Raw genomic sequence first — 22,500 nt, forward strand, 5'->3', positions numbered from 1 at the left:
TATAGTCTATTGTACTGGCTTATGTGCTAACATGGACATTGCACCCTGTAGCTAGGTCAGGTGTGGATAATGATCTTACTGCTGTGATACTCCTATTTAGGTACCTCTGGCATTTCACAGTGACATCAGCCTGTTGCAGGTGCGATTGTTATTTACAAGGCTTGATAATGCACAGATCATATTAATTGCATGCTATCTGCCATGTGGCCATTTAACACACGTACACATAATGTATGGTGGTCCTGTTAATATACACTGGTCAGACCTGCAATGCATCACAGTAGTTACCCATGTGGAATGATTGAAGACTATATGAAATACCTACACTAAACCTCACAAACTGTCATTGCCAGATGTGTGGACAGCTGTGAATACAATGGTGGAGGTGTGTTTCACTGTAGGGACAGGTACTACAGATCAGCATTACACATGTGGGGAATACAAACAGTACTATACAGAGAGCATATGTGTGCACACACTCTAAATGTTTTGGAGCTGGGGGTATGACCAGCCCACAGGATTCATCCTTGTGGATTATACCCATGCTATGAATGTCACACAATGTCATGTGCTATCTGACACGTCCATGACATGTAGTGGGCTGACTGCAACACTGCGCAACTATCCTGCAAAACATATCTCATATCCCAAACATACCACCCTTTGTCTGCATAACCCTGTCCTCAGTGGAGCATATGACATCTATGGGTGTATGTCATATGGGATAACACTGACATGTGACATAGATGCCCATCACAACCATTGGACAAAACATGTGTACAAATGGCCATGGAGGATGGCCAGTGACATGAAGCAACACACACAGTAGAAGTTATGTACATGTGTGTACACCCTGTTGTACATTGGCTCGACACAATACAACTATGGCCTTTGTGTAATGGTGATATTGCAGATGTGAAACACTAAACATCATACAGGCCTGTGCACAGCTTGTATAGGCATGACATCAAAACCACCACATAACATGTCTTGAACATCTTGAGTGTGTCACGACATGAAAGCATTCACCTATACAGTATCCAAATACATACATGTGTTGCACAACATACACATACAACCACAGCAGGCCACAGATACAGTACATTCACCTTGCTGGTGTCAGACATCACTGTCATGCTTGCTTCTCATGTGTGTGAGGTACACAGATGGCATGTGGGACATGGAGTACTGTTATGTTAGCCATGTCAGGACATAGTTGCCAGGCATCAGTAATATGGTTGCAGATGTGCAGGGGTGTCATCTGTATGCCCTACAGTGAGGTGTGTCACACATTCCACATTTGGGTTTAGTGTGTATACACCTCAGTGACGTGGGTCACATTCCACATTAGATATGTATTGTATCTGAACACAGTCATGGCTATAAACTGTGTCTGTAACTCACACTGTATAGCAATAGTGAAGCCAAATGATGCCCCGCAATGGCTATGCACATCAGCTCAATGTGCAGTATGTCACTGCATATTTGTAGGGTGGACTGACAGCATTGCATCAGCTGAAGGTCCATTATTTTACTATATATTTGAAAGGACACCATTGTGTTACACATGTATGCATGTCATTCAACACGTCAGCAGAAGACATGTCATACTACATGTGATTGGCAAGGTCATATGCCATACATCAGGCTGGTGTACTGTTAATGTGTGCTGGTCTGTAGCACCATTGCAAAGTAGGGACAGCCATGTCAAACATGTGTGTAGAGTCACATGCACATTGTCTGTAGACTCAGCTCAGGGGTAGGCAGAATAATGTTGAACAGACATGCACTGCTTTGGGGAGAGATATGCAAGCTAGGGCTCAGGCAAACATAGTATTCACTCCACATACCCTTCTGCACATGTCCTCCTCACACATAGGGGCAGTGGCAAACACAAAGCATCAGTGACAGATGTACAAAGGTCAGCGATGATCTGTTAACATGTGGGGTATGTTGCACAAAACATGGCAGTGCGGTGCAATGGTGCATAGTGCATGTATTGTTTTGCAGGTATGGGGCATAAGCTAGTAACACAAATGGTGCAACACAGGGATGTATGCTAACTACTACTATAAATGTGTAAGGTGCATGCCTTCTGCTATAACACATGCATGTTGTTGTGTGCAGCTCAGGGATGTATGATAACTACCACTATAATTGTCTAAGCTGAATGCCATCTTCCATATCACATGCATATTGCATGCCGTTGGGTGCCATAGCATGTGTCTGTCTGTGTGTCTGTCTGTGTGTGTCTGTGTGTGTGTGTGTGCTGTGCTGTATAACTTGTAATGTACAGTTCTTGTCTGCCCCCACAGGTGTTGATGTAGGTGCATTGCCCTCCTGCGGTCCACCTGATGTTAGTGTCCCCACATACTCTAGCAGTGATGATGAAAGTATGATTGAGGCACAGGCAGGGTTGTCAGGGACTGAATCTGTGCCATTGATTGCCATTCCAACTGTATCCTCCTAATCCCTGCACACATTTCTCCTGCCTACACATACCCCATCACCAGTGGCCATAGAGGAAAGGCAGTTGGTGACCAGTAGCATGGAACAGGGATGTGTGGAGACTATGGAAGGTGTGCCTGTACACCATGATCCCAGCCAACTGACTGGTGATGTCTAACACAGGCATGTGCCCTGTGCTGGTCGTAGGAGGACCACTGGCCAACATGCCCCTGCAAGACAAAGCATATCAGCTGGTGTCACCAAACGCATGTTTCAGGCTGCAATAGAGGCACAGGCACATAGTGAATGGCACAACAGAGAAGGTCTGAGGCTTCAGAGGGCTGCTGTCCATTCTTTAACTGACAACATCCAGGCAATTGCAAATGCTCACCATCATCTTGCAGATGTCTTGGATAGACGATTGGGTAACATGGTGGGAGTCCTTGACTGTGGCATGTCAATCCTCGAGCATGGAATATCTATGCTGGAATATCTGGTGGTAGTGCGGCATCAGGCACGTGGATGTAGGCCAGCTACATCACCTGCTGAAGGTCTACGTGAACATGCTACTTCACATGTCCGCTCCCATAGTGGCGGTAGCAGCAGCAGTGCAGCTGGTGCTGTGCTGTCCACACCAGGACACAGCAGGCCATGTGCACATGGTCCTGGATGGTCACAACAGGGACTCAGTTCCAGTGGACATGTGTCATCAGACAGTACCCAATCTGGACCTCTGCCTGGTAGTGCCCATGCAACCCCTGGCAGGCGCAGGTCATGTGGCCTTGGCCAGACACAGTGAACTGTGGAACTTGCCCTGTACAATCTGCTGCTGTCAATAATACCCCAGTGTAGGCCAGCCACATGCCAGACCTGTGTGCATACATACACTCACACACCAGAAACAAATGTAGGGCACTTCAACACACACACATAACATCCACACATGCCCAATGATATCAAAGGCTCTAACCAACACACATGATGTCATCCAATGGTGTGGCCTAGGCCTCTGGCAAACATTATCACCCTGTGCATATGATGATGCCTATGCCACATCCCTGTCATTCACATCATTGGTGCAGGGACATGCTCATATGGTCTGATGCACAGGGTGAACATACTAGGAAGACAATTGTAGAATAATATTGTTGAGTAGTGTTGACAGGCAGCAGACATACCATGTATTACAGTTTTAGAATGCATTTGGTACATTTGACAGTATGTATCGTGTAACAGTAACTGCATGTTGATCTTGATGTTATGCCTTCCTCTTTCAGGTGTAATTGCATGTGCCAGCAGATGTCAGTGTTTGCGGTCAGTGTCCCATATGTAAATGTTGACTACTCACAGGTCTGTATGACAATACCTGCATGCACTTTGTAGCTTCCACATCGCAGTTTTAATCTCCCAAGTTTCAATTATGTTTACTGATCTAATGATCCAAGAGCATGATAGCTGTGTAGTAACCTACTGTGTTCAGAGCCGTCACATCCGTAGTGGGTGACATCACAGGTATAGTTACCTGGAGTGGGGAGGAGGTAAAAGAGTGGTATAGCAAATGACAAGGGTAAAGGCCAGTGGAAAAAGTGGCTTCTCATTGGGAAGCAATAATACCCGCTCTCATGACAGGATGCAAACACAGACACACCCAGGGATTCACAGACACAGTAACACACCCACACACTCAGGGATTCACAGACGCAGTCACACACTCAGGGATTCACAGACAGTAACACACATTCTGACACACACAGTTGCCAGTGTTGGGATGAGAACCCCTGCCTATGTGCAAATCATCATTATAGTACTATGCAATTACAAGACACGCCACAGAGATTACACATGTACAGGTAGTCGGAATGGCCTAAGATCGAAGACATCAACAGGGATACTAGATTGCAGTTAGTGAATGTGGGGTGGGGGGTTCATCAGTCGGCTATGTAACAACAAGCCTCACCCCAGGGTGTACGTGTTTACAAGCGGTTAGAATGCCCTTCTAAGATTGATGTTGATGACATCAACAGGGATACTAGATTGCATTGAGTGGATGGGGGGAGGGGGCCTTAACATTTCACTATGGTAAAATACAGCCTCACACCAGGTACCGGACAGCCATACATATACACACACACACACACACACACACACACACACACACACACACACACACACACACACACACACACACTGTGGCAATCACAATGATATACACCTATGTCACACACATACAGACACTTGACATGTGTGAGATTCAACCACCTGTCTATGCCTTTCTTTCTACACTTCACATTGTACTGATGTCTACCACAGTGTTCAGGAGAGTGAAAAACATTTGGGATGTATTCCCCACCATACGTGACATATGTGGACACACACACACACCCACACATGCTAGTACTGTGAATCAAACACCTGCCTATCTCATCATAGGTATTACAGAGTTACAGCACTATCGCACGCGCTACAAAGTGTACTGACTCTTTCCTTTGCCACCTGTGCTGATATATGCACAATATATGCACAGGGGAGGTGTTACTGTTACAGGTGTCAAGAGGTTTGCCTTCAGTGTTACCCTTACTGCATTCTACGTTGTGTGTCTTCCACTTCAATTAACAGAACCATAGCATAGCAGTTACACAGGTTATTGTAGGAATGGTTGTAACACACCTGTGAGCTGTCCTCAGTAATCATTCATCTGCAAAGTAGCCCCACCACTTAGTAGTCATGTCCAAACAATTTTCCATACCTAACGTACAGCTTACTGCACTTTGAGCATGTCACCATATACAGTTGCTAATGTTGAGGCTGCATTACAACAGCATAATGTACTAAGACAACAGTTACCTTCAAACAGCAGATACTGCACAAGCATGGAATCTAAACACATATCAATACATGTACACACATATGCAGTCTCCATCAGTAAGTGGACTAGCAGGTCAAGAGGATACATTCCACACCTTCCCCACACCATGTGTGAAACCTAGTCGAGCATTACACCATAATGGATGTTGTATTCATGTACTGGTAGGATACACAACCACCTTCACTGAGTAGCCACATGTACATTCATGCCAACAGCACATATCAGCAAGACACATACACACAGCAATATTCCATGTCATGATCCCACAAACTGTTACTTGACAGTTCCATGGTGAAGCCAGGGCACTGTAATGGTCAACAGTGAGTACTTCATATATGCCACACACACCTCATGATTACTGGAAGAGTGCCAGCAATGTGCTTTGTTTGAGCTAGGCATTACACTCATTCAAGCATGTGCGAGGTCTGTGGCTTGTAAACATCTCACCCCAGCACATTCTGGCTATTGTGGTAATAAGGTTAATGCCCAGACAGCACATAGCATGCATGGCTTGCAATGCTGACATGGGGTATATGTAGGAGCTGGGGGCACACATGGCTGTACATGTCATGGACATATCACCTGTAACTACTCAGGAACATACAGAGCATAGCTGTATTTCCCTGAGTCTGTCAATACAGGCCATGTGTGTAGGTGCTATGATCCTATTATTTGGGTATGTTTGTAGGCATTGCATTAGGTGGACATGTCTAATGACATACATGCCACATGGGTTGTTGTATGATATGATAGGTGTCATGGGTAAACAGTAGAGAGGGAATATTACCTCTGTCAACATAGATATAAAACCTTATGTACTGCTATTATTCAGCAGCCATGGACCTATCTGCCATGTGCATGTGTGTAATGAATGTAGCCACCTGTATGTAGAAAGGACAACAACAGCTATGGTATTTTCATTTATGTTGTATGAGTGTGGGATGTACATATCCAGGGCAGGTACATTTAGGTCATATCCAACCATGAGGGTGTTGTTTACTTGTGTACAGCAACAGTCGACTGTGTTAATGCTGACAACATCCAAGGAACCCTGGTATGTGTACACCTGACCTGGTTACAAACAATGGTAGAATTGCATTGCATAACACATTATGCAGTACATGGGTACTTTGCACAGCTGATGTAGGGCTAGGTACAATCCACCAATCGAAAGTTATTTGGTGTTCTACCATACTATGTCATACCACATATATGGATGTGTGTTGGTAGTCTGAGGACATGGTGGTGGATGTATGAGGATACACCCTAGAATACAGCTTTTGCCACGGTCACCTGTACCTGACTCATCTGTGATGACTTATGTCGGAGTAGTGGTCTTTACTTGTGAGTAGCCTTTATGAATATGTGGACACCACCACCTGGAATGGTCCATACCAGTGTTATGACCCACATGTCTGGATCTGAGTTATATGGTGGTAGTGCAATTGTGCACTACAGAGCCTTCAGCCAGGTGTTCCTCACTGCACAGATATCAGTATTCCCCATTGTAGGTTCTACATTGAGCAAATGGATTACGAAAGCCACACATCTAGCACTGGTTAGCATAAGCATCCAATGCAATTGTCCTGTAGTTGTCAGGGTGTTACTTCTGTGTTTAGGACTTTTGCCTTGGAATGCCACTATATGGGGAAAATGTGACCTAGGTATTATCCACACTCCTTTGAGTCATGGATGCATGTGCTATGTTACAAAATCTTGTCTTTCAGCCACGACATCCCGGAATGACAGACACTGGACAACTTCATAATTACAGCAGGACATTGGCTCATTGTTTTGGTCAAGCAGTTGCCACTCATACCATGACATCACTGCGAGTGGCAGTAATGTAGTTGGTATCAAATGCTACATCTAAGGTGATGGACACCAGCAGACGTTGTATATATGACCAATTTCAGATAAACTTAGTGTAGCAGTCCTGCTAATAATGATAACTACTAACACAGCCAGGAGAGATCATCTTGACACCTGCACCTCAGTACCATTAGACAATGGGGCTCACATATTATGCTTGCATATGCCACTGTTCCAAGTATAATGCCACTGTCCACAACCTGCTATCAATGTATGCCTTTCAGGGCAGCAATGTGTGTGACACATGCTGCAGTTAGCATCCACCTGTGTGTCCCAGTTAACTTATTGTCTGTCACTTCCACACATGCATGATTGTGTATACTTCACATATATATGTCAGCACTTCATGTACATGTATGCATGTATATCACACAACACAGACACAGATATATAATTTACAGGCCACATACAGGTATCTGGTAGTAAACCTGTATGATGTGCATATATACTGACAGTTAAGATGTACATAGCTGTAAACCTGTGTGTTTACAATAGGGGTCCATTACAACATGTTCTGTACATGTAAGTGTATGAGCATGCACATTGTGGCCTTCCGTGGTTAGAATCGGAGTGCATCCCAAACAGCCCTGTGCTACTAAGTCTATGAGCATACCCATTGCCACCTTGTGTAATTTGAGTCAGTGCATCCGAACAAGCCCTTTGTTTCTCAGTGTATGAGCATGCCCAGTATAACCTTTTGTAGTTGTAGTCATAGTGCATCCCAAACGGCCCAGTGCTACTAAGTGTATGAGCATGCCCACTGTCACCTTGTGTAATTGGAGTCAATGCAGCCAAAAAAGTCCTGTGAGTCTATGTGTATGAGCATGACCCCTGTAACCCTGTATAGTGATAGTAGTTGTCCATTCCACAGATGGGCATACTCCAGTTCAGGGCTTGTTGTGCTACAACTATACTTCTCAGGCCTACCTATGTCTTACCTGCAGATGATGTGTCATGTTTGTGCATACAGGTTGTAATGGACTCCTACTTTAAACACACAGGTTTACAACTATGTACATCTTAACTGTCAGTATCCCTGTTGTTGTCCTCACTCTTAGAAGGGCATTCTGACTGCCTTGAAATGTGTAATCCCTGTGGTGTGTCTCGTAACTGTGTAGTACTGTAATAGTGATCTGTAGATGGGCAGGAGTTCTGATCTCACCACTGGCAACTGTGTGTGTGTGTGTGTGTGTGTGTATGTGTGTGTGTCAGCAAATGGCTGAGTGTGGTTGTGTGTGTATTTGTGTCTGCATCCTGTCATGACAGCAGACTTTGCTGCTTTCCAAAGAGAAACCACCTTTTGCACTGGCCTTTATCCTTGTCATCTGCTAAATCACCCTTTTCCCCCTACCCCACTGCAAGTAATCAGTCCTGTGATGTCACCCAGATCAGAAGCAGAATCAGAGTAAGTGTAATTGTATGGTGTCTGTGGTACATACCCCAAATGCATACAACTTTACTAGTTACCTTTACATAGGCAAGAAGTGTATGCACAATACTAGCAAGTGTGTGTGTGTTTGTGTGTGTGACTACCCTGTAGCCAGGCATACACATGTGTTATGTCTTTTAACATGCTGCACACCATGGTAGTCATCTATGGTGAGTGGAGTCTACAAATTATTGCATAGTTAGGAAGAGAAAAAAACAGACAGTCAAGAACGACTACAGTTGGGTATGTTGTTTTCCTGTGCCACTGTCGAGCAGTGACACAGAAGTGGTCGCCGGGGTGTATGCCCATACCCATCATTCCCCCACCCAAACTCCACAATCCCCGGGGTATATTACCTTAGCCATCATTCCCAACCCCAAACTCCACATACACAACAACCATCCCTTCTCTGGTGAACTGATTACGATTTAAATGTTATAAAACAAGAGATGCCTCTGTGTTGTGTACACGTCAGTTCCTTTGGATCCCTTCCATGTCACAAAGGGTGTTCAGACATGTGTGTGTATATATATATATATATATATATATATATATATATATATATATATATATATATATATATATATACATGTGTGTGTGTGTGTGTGTGTGTGTGTGTGTGTGTGTGTGTGTACACATCCCGTAGGTGCATATATGTATTTAATTATGACAGTTGTACAGATGTAGACTTGTCTATGTTGTTTCACAGAGTACAGTACATTCAAGGGTACTGTACATATGTACACAAAGTGACTGTCCCATTTGTTTTAAGTACTGTGATACCTGTAGTAAGATGTGTATTATAAAAAACATGAACCATGTATACAACACAGATGGCTTAGTGGTAAGTCTAGTGACCTCGGTGTGCATGGTCCAGGGTTCAAGATCTGCAAGGCTTGTTGATAATGTCATTTAGGACTGAATAAGAGACTTTTATGCAGTTGTAAGCGGGTGTAAATGTGTTTTCGTGACAGTAAGCAGTGGGTACACACAGGTACAAGACATGTACAACTCGCAGTACATTTGAAATGCCCTTCTTTGGTAATCCTGCTGATGTCACCCACCTAGAAATACACCTATGGGAGTGCTGTAACTCTGTAATCTCTGTAGCGTGTCCTGTAACTGCGTAATGCTGTAGTGTGATAAACTAGTTTGGTAGGTGTCCTAATCCCAGACATGCTAACCATTTGTGTGTGTGTGTGTCTGTCTGCCTAAGAAGGGAACAATGCTTTTTAGAGTACGCACACTCCTTATGATTCACATACTCACCTTTGGCAATCCTGTTGATATCACACTCCTTACGATTCACATACTCACCTTTGGCAATCCTGCTGATGTCACCCACTGAGGAATGCACCTCTGTGGCTGCTGTAACCCGGTAATCCCTGTAGCGCATCCTGTAACTGCGTAATGCTGTAGTATGATAAACTAGTTTGGTAGGTGTTCTAATGCCAAGTGTGTGTGTGTGTGTGTGTGTGTGTGTGTGTGTGTGTGTGTGCCAATCTGCCTGAGAAGGGAACAATGCTTTTTAGAGTACGCACACTCCTTATGATTCACATAAACACCTTTGGCAACCCTGCTGATGTCACCCATCTAGAAATACACCTTTGGGACTGCTGTAACCCAGTAATCTCTGTAGCGCATCCTGTAACTGGGTACCACTGGAGTGTGATTTAGAACTGTGGTAGGGATTCATCCACAATCATGGCAGTTATGTATGTTTTCTGTGTGTTTCAATGTCTGTGTAGGGAGCAATGCATTATACCCTACTCACTTGCAGGACATTTACAATGCCCTACTTTGGTACTCCTGCTGATGTCATACCTTGTAAAATACACCTCTGCGGAACAAGTTCCCTAGTAATCCTTGTGGTGCGTCCTATAACATCTCCATGCAGTAGTGTGATATAGATCTTGGTCATGGGGTCTATATCCACACATGTTGGTTGTGTGTGTATCACTGTCTGTTTTGTGAGCAATGCATTTTGGGCTACTCACTTGCAGGAAATCTGAAATGCCCTACTTTGGTAAACCTGTTGATGTCATTCCTTGTGAATTACACTGTTAGGGATGGAGTAGCCCAGTAATCTCTGTAGCACGTGCTATAACTGTGTAATGCTGTAGTGTGATAAAATAGTTAGGTAGGAGTTCTATTCTAAGACATGACAGGTGTGTGCGTGTGTGTGTGTGTGTGTGTGTGTGTGTGTGTGTGTGTGTGTGTGTGTGTGTGTGTGTTTGACAGTCAGAGCCTGTGTGGAGGTGGCTGTGAATGTCTAACCACTGGACATGCTGAGGAGTGGGTTTTGTAGTTTTCCTATATGGTGGCCATATTATATGTCACAATGTCCACCTCACAAGGTTTACAGATTTCAATCAGCCAAGAGACTGGGTTGGCAAGCCATACCCCTACATCTGGCAAAAGGCCTGGTGAGCACAGTAAGCAACCCTACTATTACCCAGAATATGGTCTGAACCCATGTGTCATACACAAATACACTTGCCTAGAATATCCCGCTATGTTACTAGTACCCTGCACATTATTGACAGATAGCAGGCATGGTGTGATTGCAGTGGGCCACGGAGGGCATGGAACCCTGTCCAACAGTACAATAGGCACATAAATGCAGACAATGCGCCTTCACTATATTCCCCACTGTAAGTCTGCAACATATGTGGTGCCATCAAATGTGATCCACAAAGGAAAAGGACATACAATGCTTTACACACATGCCCTGTATGGACATATGCCACTGACACCAGGGAATATCTGTATCATGCTATCATTGCAGGTGCAGGGTCAAACTGCTGTCTATTAGCAGGTCCTGCCACACCAGGCCAGTATTGGCACAGGCCAGTATTGGCACATCTGATGATAACAGTCAGTGTACACAACATGTGCCAGGCAAACCAGGTACACTTAAACATGTCACTGTACATTATTGTGGGACGTGCACATCCCAGGCATTGTCCATGTCAAGGACTATCAAACACAGCATGGCATGCATTGCAAAGCAATAGCCACACACAATGGTAACCAGGATGACAGGACAGGTCATACAATACCCATCTGTGTGGGACATTGCAGACACTGCACCCCTGGACCACATTACAGACCATTGTCAGGTGGCCTGATGCCAAGGGTTACCCCTCACCCAGCCTTGTACAGCCATCTTGCACAGCCAACCACTACACATCCATGAAGCAATGCACACATGCATGTCAGTGCTGGCACCTTGTGTCTGCGTGTGGGGTATGATGTTTCCAACCACAGTCACACCCAGTATAACACCCATTGGCATACTGACTGATGTCAGACACGTTCACATGCCCTAGCCCATAGAACTTCAGGATATCCCATGTGGTGCATGTAATACCTGTGCATTACTGCAGTGTGGCAAACTTAGTAGTTAGGAAGTATATTTGTGAGCCTGCCAATGTGTCTGAGTCCCTTAGAGAGTGTGATTGTGTTGACAATGACATCTGTTCATGTGGACAGCCATGTGTGCTACACCTAATGTATGTCTACTATATCTCTGTTGCAGATGTCGCTCACCAGCACACATATGTGTTCTTACAGCACACCAACATGTCAGCTATGTGGCACATGGAGTAACTGCATGCACTTGTAATAGTAATGACTAGTCAGTCAGGGGTTTGAACCCCTGTACTGGTAGGTGTGTGACAGACGATGCTTAGGTTTTAGTCTCCCAGCCCTTCTCTGATGTACATTGCCTCTATCTGTCCCTCCCACACACTCTCTGGTAGATGTGGAGTTGTACACCTGCTCAGCAGCAGCTTGTGTTTTGTATGTGATGATCATGATCAGGTGATTTCCTCTGCACTTATTGCAGTCCTCCTCTAGCTGATTGCATGTGGAACAGATGTGGTGACATTCCCATAGCCAATTGCATGGAAACACAGTACAATATCTAGTAACATCATGTCAGTGTTTGCCCATGACAGTCGCTGTGAGTGGAACCTGGATCTGGTGTTTGGTAAACAGCATCACAGATGATATCTGGATATTCCTCAAACAACCTACACAGTGGAAAATAGCCTAAAGACAGGAAGGTGATGTGCTAGACATGACTACAGCATGTAAGTGTAGCTATGCTTCATTGAGACTACTGCCAATTTAACAGGTTTTGTGTGGTAATGGCTAGTCTGCATGTTTTAATAACTGACAAGACAGTGCTCTGTTTGTGAGGAAACCCCCATCTGTAGGGTCATCTGTGGACTGGTCAGTGTATGGAACCATTTGTTTCTTGTGTTACTCACAGAACACACATTTGTGAACTGCAGAAGCATAGTGAGAGGATTGCAGTCAGTACATGGTGATAGTGTTGAGAGTTACTGCCATTGCATCCCTGATTGGACATACATCACATGAAACAGTGGTATGACAGTCACTGTCTGAGGTTATCACAGTGACATGCCAATAATGGGCCACTGTTCATAGCTGCTGTCACAAGTCATCTACGCTTTGTACAGATGTCATGCAGTATATATGCATGTGTTGTGCTCCCGCTGCAAATGTATGCCATCTGTTGTGTTGGGTTGATGGTCATATCTATGCATGCTGTTATAAGTAATCCTGAATGCTGTTGACTATTACTAAGCCATATCTGTGTTAAAAGTGCCACACCATAGGCTGTATGGGATTGGAGGTCCCGACGGAACCACCTGTCCCACTTTAGCTGGCCATAGCACTGGGCACCACCATGTCTGGGGCCCAGCCTTGGACCTCCACCTCTGTTGGCTCTGCACCACCTTCTGGTGGAAATTCATTGAGGATGGGGCTTGTCCCCCCTGGGAGCAGGTCCAGACAGGAACTTGTCAGCCATCGTACAGTCCAGGACGTGGTGCGTAGGGGGCTCAATAAGGGGTTCCGAGGCCAGATACACCAGCTTGAGGGCAGAGTGTCACATTTAGAGGGTGAGCCTACCCCTTCTAGACAGCCCCCAGCACAGCCACCTTTGCGGCTGTGAAGGTGCAGTGGTGGCTGGCCATGGGTGTGGGACCTCCGTCCCACTGTTTCCATTTGGGGGCTCATGGGCTTGTGACTGCCAAACACCCCTCCCCGTCCAAGGTGTATTCCCCCACGTGTCATATACCGCCCCTGCATGCTGTCCTGTCTGTCATCCTACCCAATCTATCCTCCATAAGCATACCTACTCTCCTTCTCCAACATCCCACTCTCACCTTATGGAAACAAAAGGCCAATCTGTTCCCAGAACAACATTTGCTCCATACATAGCTGTCCATTTCAGACACGTGTCCACTGGACACATGGAACCTTTTTAATTTGCATCACAACATACTACTGTTGTCCTCACCCCTCTCTCAGGCACACGATCCTGGTATGCACATGACTCCTAAAGGTTCAGGTACATGCGATGCAGATGACCCCATTGTACACAAGACACTACCGGTCCCTCTATGGTTACCTCATTTAACTTTTTAATGATGATGATGTTGCACACTGCACCTTGCAAGAGTACTGTTCTCACATCAGGATTGGACAGGAACTGTTTTATTAATGTAAATAAAATGCACAAAGTAATGTATTTGGCCAATGTACAAATGTTTGCGTGTATTAATGACACATGTCTGTCTGAGGGAGTCTTGATATTACATAAGACAGCACCACTTACATAATACAGGAGTTGCAGGTGTTTCCCTTTTTATTCTTTTTTAATGCTTTGTTGTCACATGGTATGTTCTTGATATATCTATATATATCTATATGAATGTATATATATATATATATATATATATATATATCTGGACATAAACACACACACACATACATCTACATAATGGAATACATTTCCTATACTGTTTAATGACTGTGCTGGATGCTATGTTTGTGATAACATCCAATGTCTGTATATCTTCTATGGCTTAGTGGTAAATCACATTGGCCATGGTGTGCTGGGTCCTGGTTTCCAGCCTTGCAGAGGCCGTTTATTTTGTTGCTGGGCAGAGCAAGGGCCGTTGGATACGGAGTGATTAAGGCATTTTTAAGCAGTTGTGAGCTGGTGTGCGTGGGTTTGCGTGACGGTAAGCAGTGGTTACTTTTGGTTACAGTTCCTTACACTCAGTTGCCTCCTTGATTGCTTCACCTGTGTAGGTAGTGCTTATCCCGCACAAACAGGCTGAAACCCACTCACTGCTGCTTAAAAGTGCTTACTCCTGCTTACCCCCGTGCTAATGTCTTCAAAAGAAAAGAAAAAAGGGGTAAAAGGAAAGTGGTGAAAAAGGGGCACAAAGAAGGAAAGACAGTAGGCAAGGTAGCTAGAGATGTGCAGGAAGGGTGTAGGGAAGGTCCATAGCTGTCCATTTCTTCTACAGCAATGGCTGTGCATATGCAATAAATTTGGCGGTATATTTGGACACTCACAACCCTGAGAGAGGGGTGAGGACAACAATAGTATGTTGTGATGCCAATTAGAAACATTTACATGTGTCCAGTGGACACATGTGCGAAATGGACAGCTATGTATGGGGCGTGCTTTTTTTGCGGGAACAGATTGCCCTTTTGTTCTTTTATTTTAGATGAGAGTGGATGTTGGGGAAGGAGAGTAGGTATGATCAGGGAGGATAGGTTGGGTAGGATGACAGACAAGACAAACAAGACACGTACAGGTGTGGTATATGACATATGTGGGGGGGGGGCACCTTGGATGGGGAGGGGTGTTTGGAAGTCACAAGCCCATGAGCCCACAAATGGATACAGTGGGACTGAGGTCCCCACCCATGGGCAGTCACAACTGCACCTTCACAGCCCAAAAGGTGGCTGTGTTGTGGGGCTGTGTAGGAGGGGCAAGCTCACCCTCTAGTTGTGCCACTAGACCCTCAAGCTGGCATAGGCGGTCTCGAATCTTCCTGTTGAGCTTCCTATGCACCACTGCCAGGACCGTACCACAGTTGACAGGTTTCTGTCCACTCCCGGGGGGGCCGAGCCCCATCCCCTGTGGTGGTTCCACCCGAAGGTGGTGCAGGGCTAACAGAAGAGGAGGTCCGAGGCTGGGCCCCAGATATGCTGATGCCCAGTGCCATGGCCAGCTGAGGTGGGACAGGTGGATCCGCTGGGACCGGCCTTTCCATACGAGCTATGTTATAGCATGTTTAAGGCAGATATGGGTTAGTAATAGTCAACAGCATTCACGATTAGTTATAATAGCATGCATAGGTATTCCCATTTCCCAGTGCACCAGATATAACATAGTTGCAGAGCAGGCAGAACACATGCATATGTGGGTAAACAGTGGCCATTACAACAACATGCAGGTTTCATTAATGGCAACAGGACACCAGTATGGGAGTATTTTAACATGGCATATGCATAGAAACAGATATGAATATTTATAAACCAATAGTGCATATGTCCCAACAAAGGTAAGGAGTGTAGACATACCAAATGAGTTGTGTAAATCAGTTATTTTTGCACATATGGTAGGGGTGAGAGAGAGAGAGTTCAATTAACAACTAATAAATCCTTGTAGTTTTCACAACATTCATAGTCACTGCAGTGGTCTGTCCCTTACATGTATTATTACACTACCCAATGGTGTTATATTGTACAATGGTATGTTTGCAGATTCGTATGTACAGGACCTGTGTCTTATGTACAGGCTTGACAAGATGCAGGTGTTAATTAAACATGTTTTGAGACTGCTGACTGCTGTCATACACTTTGGGTGAGATGCTGGGATGACAGGTATGTTTGCATGTACATTCTCTGACTATGTACAAGTCTGACTATCAGTTATATGTCATTTACAGCTGCCTCCATTTCTTGGATCATCACACTAATTTGTCAGAGGAACAGGGCAAAAGACAGGTGATGTGGGCCATTTATTAGGACATACTGGGCAGATTGGAACAGTTGAGGGGTATGAATATGCATACCACTTTCTATTTGAGCATTCTAGCATAATCTGTACAGTTGTTAAGTGTATATATGCATACGGCTTTCTCACTGAACATTCTAACAAACTGTGTGCAGTTGGGAGGAATGATTATGCATACAACTCACTGGCACTCCTGGGTTCCAAAGCCTTGCTGTGTGTGACAATAGCATTTCAGTTAAGATCACTGTACACTATTCTATCAGGCAATTGTTGTGAGGCTTTGCAATGTATTTCGTCTAATATGACTGACCTGTTTGCACTTCCGACATTGTTATACAGCATTTCATACAACCACAGTGTGGGTAATACTGCTTACTACAACAGTACTATTTAATAACTGCAACAGTACAACAACGTATGACTGCAGAGTAAACAGAAGCAATGCAGGGGTTGCACCTTTGTTCACAGTATATTACACAATGTATACTGCTACAACACTTTCTGAGGCTCTTACATTTATTTGGTATGACAGTACATGCAGGCTATTTACTAACCTGCCTCGTGATGCATCCTTTGCTCCTTTGCAGCCTAGCATCATAGGCTTGCTGGTTCGCAGCACACTCATCTGCAGCTGTCAGAGAAGTACAGTGATATTTAGCCATACCTATCCATAGTACACACAAGCTAGGCAATTATTAACTATGTAGTGGAAGGAGTACTTACTCAGTTCTGGGGCATTCTGCATCTGCCTTGCTTCCTGGATCCACTGTTCCAGGACATCCCCCCTCCGCCACTTCAGGTCTGCATGATGGTGCCTGACCTGCTCATCAGTCTGGGGGATACCTGTGGCGCTAGTGAGGTCACGGGTGAGACTGTCCCAGGCCTCCATTTTGTACTGCGAGCCCTGGTACTGGCCCTGCAGTAGTCTCCTGTCATGGTGCTTTACCAGGAACCATACCATGAATTTTGACTCCTGGATGCCCCAGCGCTGTGCTCTAAAGCGAATGCCTTCTCCCACTCCAGTCATTCTGCCTGCAGGGGGATGCTACAACCAGTTATGAGCCATATTCCCGCCTCTTTGGTTTAAGTAGGGCCAGATTCCCGCACTTTTCCATAATTGGCCAGTTTCGAAAAGGCTAAGCTATGAGCACACCTGCTTACTTCAGGTTGGCACTGCTTAAAGAGGTGTACCTGTGGGCATATTGTATTGGCTTCCCTACACATTGCTTACAATTACTTAGTTGGGCTGTGCTGCAGTTAGCATTGCTTATTGGTTATCTAGCATTATATTTGCCTTTTGTCAATGACGTCTTACTCATTACAGGTTATATATATGTGTCTGGTATCCATCATTCATGTGTACATACACTGTATGGGGTCCTGGGGACTTTATATCTTTATTACAGTGACACCTCAACTCTATGTTTACTACAGTACTCCAATTCACATATTTATGGTCTGTGGCAGGTTATAGCACATTACACTGTACATAGATTCAGTTCACATATTTGATTTGATTTCCCTGTTGTGAGGATTAGTTTGCTGATACCTCCTTTATATGTATTGCTATCATGGCGTAGTGGTTTACTACTATGACTGTAATGTGCAGGGTCCAGAGTTCTAGCCTTGCAGAGGCTAGTTATTTTGTTGCTGGCCAGAACACGAGCTGTTGGGTACAGAGTGATTAAGGCACTTTAAAGCAGTTGTGAGCGGGTGTGCGTGGGTTTGCATGGAGCTAAGCAATGCTAACCTCCAGATACAGTTTCTTACACTCAGCCTCTACATTGGTTCACCAGTGTGATACTCGAATACCGGCGCCCAAACAGGCTTACACCCTCTTGCTCCTGCACTTGCAAATGCACTGCATTTGGTGTTTGCATCTGACACTCACACCCCTGGGTGGGGATGAGGACTAAGATAATACCTTCTGATGCCTATTACATTGGCTTACATGCCTACATTGGGGTGTTGAGACCATGTGTTCATAGGTGTTGTGTAGTGGGTTATGCAATGACACATATGGTCATACCGTACTTAATCATTTAAAGTGGACTGTGCTGTGGTGGGACTCATATCGGGAATGGCTGCCCATTAGGTGTAAGCATGCTGGTCAACTGTACGGAATCCACGGCCTGGTCAGAGTTTGCTTCATGCTATTGGTGTGTTCCTCTTACAATCTGCACCTGTCTGGCAAATATCTGGGAAGTGACACCATTAAATACAGACAAGTAATTAGGTTTAGGACCCCACATCCTTCAGCCGGGTCATGCTAATACATACCTATTATTCTATCAGCTTTCTAAGGTTGTAAGTGGAATATGTGCTTTCCGTCTCTATCAGACCTCTCAAACAAGTGGGGACAAACTTCAACTGAATCAGGGACAAGTCAAGAAACACTCAGGGACAATCAGGGACACTTTTAAAATATTAGTGCTATTAACTTGAAACATTGACAGAATCAGAGCATGTGAATTAATACACATTTTCTGAAGTAAAAGGAGTTTATAACACTTAATTATTGTCATTATTCATTAAGTGTAATTCACCACCTTTCCTTCAAAAGTCACTAGTTTTAGGAGGGATTAAGAGGGAAAGAGTTAAAATTTGAATCAAAATCAGGGACGTCCCTGAAAATTACAGACAGTTCAGAGGTATGGTCCCTATTTGTTCCCCCAACGGTTTATGTCCTGTCCAGTGGATTTGCTCTTAGAGGTTGAGAGGTATAGGCATAAGCTCTGCCCATTTCGGAATATTACTTATATCCCCGGGGCGGTCCTAATACAACTGCAGCAGCCAACACCTGCACGCCTAGGCCTTTAATTGCATACCCATAATTCCACCACCTGCCCCTCCTCTACAGCACTCATCCTTACTGTGGGTGCAGGTGAAGTCTAACCACGCCACTACACACTGCCCACTCTCTGCGTGTCAGGACCCATGTCGCATGTTGTGTCGACCCATGGGTTATCAGGCTTGCACAACCTACTGGTCCGTGTATGTCTACAGCCTGGTTTGATGAATCATTACAGGGACTGACTCCGATGATCATTAATTTTTGGGGTGTCCCACAAGGGACATTGATGTCTTTGTTTCAAGATTAGACCTGACAAGTCTCTCCCACTGGTAGTATCCTGCCTGTGGTCTGAGAAGCAGTGGTGTGTTTACTTTTATTGTCTGTCTGTATGTTTCACTGGTCTAGCTGGGGTGGGTGGGTTAATGCTACGTATTACATGTTTGTTGATTGGACCCCTCACCCCCATATGCACGGCCTGTGAACATATGTAATTCGTAACTTCTGTATCATATCCTAGCTATATACATTATATTTACACACACACACACACACATATATATATATATATATATATATATATATATATATATATATATATATATATATATATATATATACACATTACTATATACAGATATAGCTGTATATGTATGCATACATGTATATATTTATATATTGCTGTTTATATATATCTAACGACATATGGGTGTATGGGTGTTTGCATATATATATATATATCTATATGTGGGTATGTATATGTATTCTGTCTCTGTATGTATACATTTGTACTATGGCGAGGTATATCTCCATGTAGCTATGGGTAGATATACACACACATACCTCTACATATATACATCTACATCTGGTTATTCCGTTCCTTGCCATGTAGATTACACTTTGCTGCAGTGGGACTCATAGCTGTGTGGCTGCTCATTGGGCGACGCCTCTGCCCAATGAACACTTTTGCTTACATCCCTGGGGCTGTCCATATAGACCCACATCAGCCAACACCTACACACCTAGACCCATAACTAGCTACCCATAGGTCCCACACCCGCACCTCCTCTACAGCACCCATCCTTACTCTGGGCGCTGGTCAAGTCTGAACACACCACTACACGCTGCCCACTCTCCACTTCACGGGACCCATGTCATACATTGTCTCGACCCATGGGTCATCAGGCTTTCCCACCCTTGTATTTTGGGTATTTACACACCCCCGGCCAAAACGTTCGGCGTATCACCTTACCTTGGTTATATGTCAATTTTTGGGGAGTGGGACGCTCCTGTCTGTGTTCCAAGATTAGATTTCATGGGTGCACTGTGTACCCCCCCTGGTTGTATCCTGCCTGTGGTCTGGGGAGCAGTGGACTAATTACATTGTTTACGGGTTTGTGTGTATGTTTCCTCTGTCCAGCTGAGGGGGAGTCATGCTACGTGTTACATGTTTCTTGCTTGGGCCCCTCACTTCCATTGACATAGCCTGTGAACATATGTCATTCTTGTGTGTTGTTTCCTATCATAGCTGTATATCTGTGTATATATATATATATATATATATATATATATATATATATATATATGTCTGCAACTATATATATATATATATATATATATATATATATATATATATATAGCTGTAAGGCTTGGGTTGCCACCTTTTCATATGGCCAAAGTGGGACAATTGTGGTACAAACATCAGATTTTGCAGGCCAAAACATACCCACGGCCAGTACAAGGGACAGAACTTCACTTTTTGCCTAAATAAAAGCTTATTCTTGTAGCATTTTAGTTGCTTATTCTGTTTCTTATAACATTTAGGTGTTTCATATACAGAATAACTGTTTTATGCAACTATTACATAAAATATAGGAAATAATTTTTCCCTAATATTTCAGGACAGTTGCCATTCTTACAATATTTTTGCAGGACACAACTGCCCAAAGAGTGACTGTCCCTCGCAAAGTGGGACAGGTGGTAACCCTATGTAAGGCAATGTATACCCCCGTGCAGACTCACTTAAACATGCTTACTGGTGCTTATTTATGCTTAAACCTGCTTACTAGTGCCTTATTCATTATGTTACTGACACTTTGCTCCAGTTCACTTTTAATTGTTATTATGCAGGTTATACAGCAGACAGATGTTGAAATATGTTCATATACAGATTACGAATGGAAAACGGTATGTGCTGCAGTGGGATTCGGAATGGGAATGTCTGTTCATTAGGTGGATGATCTAACCACTACACTGTTGCTGTGTTGCTTCATTTGCATATATACCCATATACCCATGACTCCTGGTTCCCCAAACACCCACCCCAACACTACACTAACACAGCAGTCATCCATTCTCCAGTTGGATACACGGTGTATCCACACCACTACACATTGGCCACTCCCTACTCCTGTAGACCCATCCCATGGATTGACTCACTCCATGAATCCTCAGACATCCCAAACTTTTAGTCCACAAACATTGGTGAAATGAGTGACCAATAGGACACTATTCACATTTTTTGGGTTTCCCCACCTGGGACACACATGTCTTTATTTCAAGATTAGACTCTATAGTTCATTACATCATTACTCCCGTTAACATGACACTACAATTAATTAATAGGTATGACTATGTGGTAACGCACACATTACACATGAGAGCTAATAATGTACGAGTTTGGTGAAATTATTTTACAATTAGGACCGGTTTAGTGATTGGCGTTGCCGTAGCAGGCAGATCACAGGAATGACTCCATGTGTGAGAAAGTCCTCACATTTAATTTTTTGAGAACAGCACTGACTTCAGACATTGTACACACTTCTGCATTTTAGCAGTTTCGTCCCTTCCCGCTTATGCACATACTATTATTCTATCAACTGTCGAGGTTTGTAGGGGCACTTTCATGTTATTTATGTCTACGAAAGGAATGAATGTGTTACAGGGAATGTACTTCTACATATAGATGTATGCATGTGTGTATGCATATATACTTATCACAAACTCGCTGACCTCCATGTGGCAGGCCAATTAGAACCAGGCCATCCAATCCTGACACGCCTGGATCCATAATTTCATACCCATAGTTCCTCCACCCCACCCGAGTGTGACATACATGCAAACCATCCATTTTCCAGTTGCTATCATAGCCATGACACACCTCCACACATTGCCCTCTCCCCAGCGTTAGGGCCCCTACACATATGTTGTCCCAACCCATGTATTATCAGGCTCTCCCA

The sequence above is a fragment of the Protopterus annectens genome, chromosome 5.part1 (assembly GCF_019279795.1).
Source record: "Protopterus annectens isolate FY-2018-M chromosome 5.part1, PAN1.0, whole genome shotgun sequence".
NCBI lineage: Eukaryota > Metazoa > Chordata > Ceratodontiformes > Protopteridae > Protopterus > Protopterus annectens.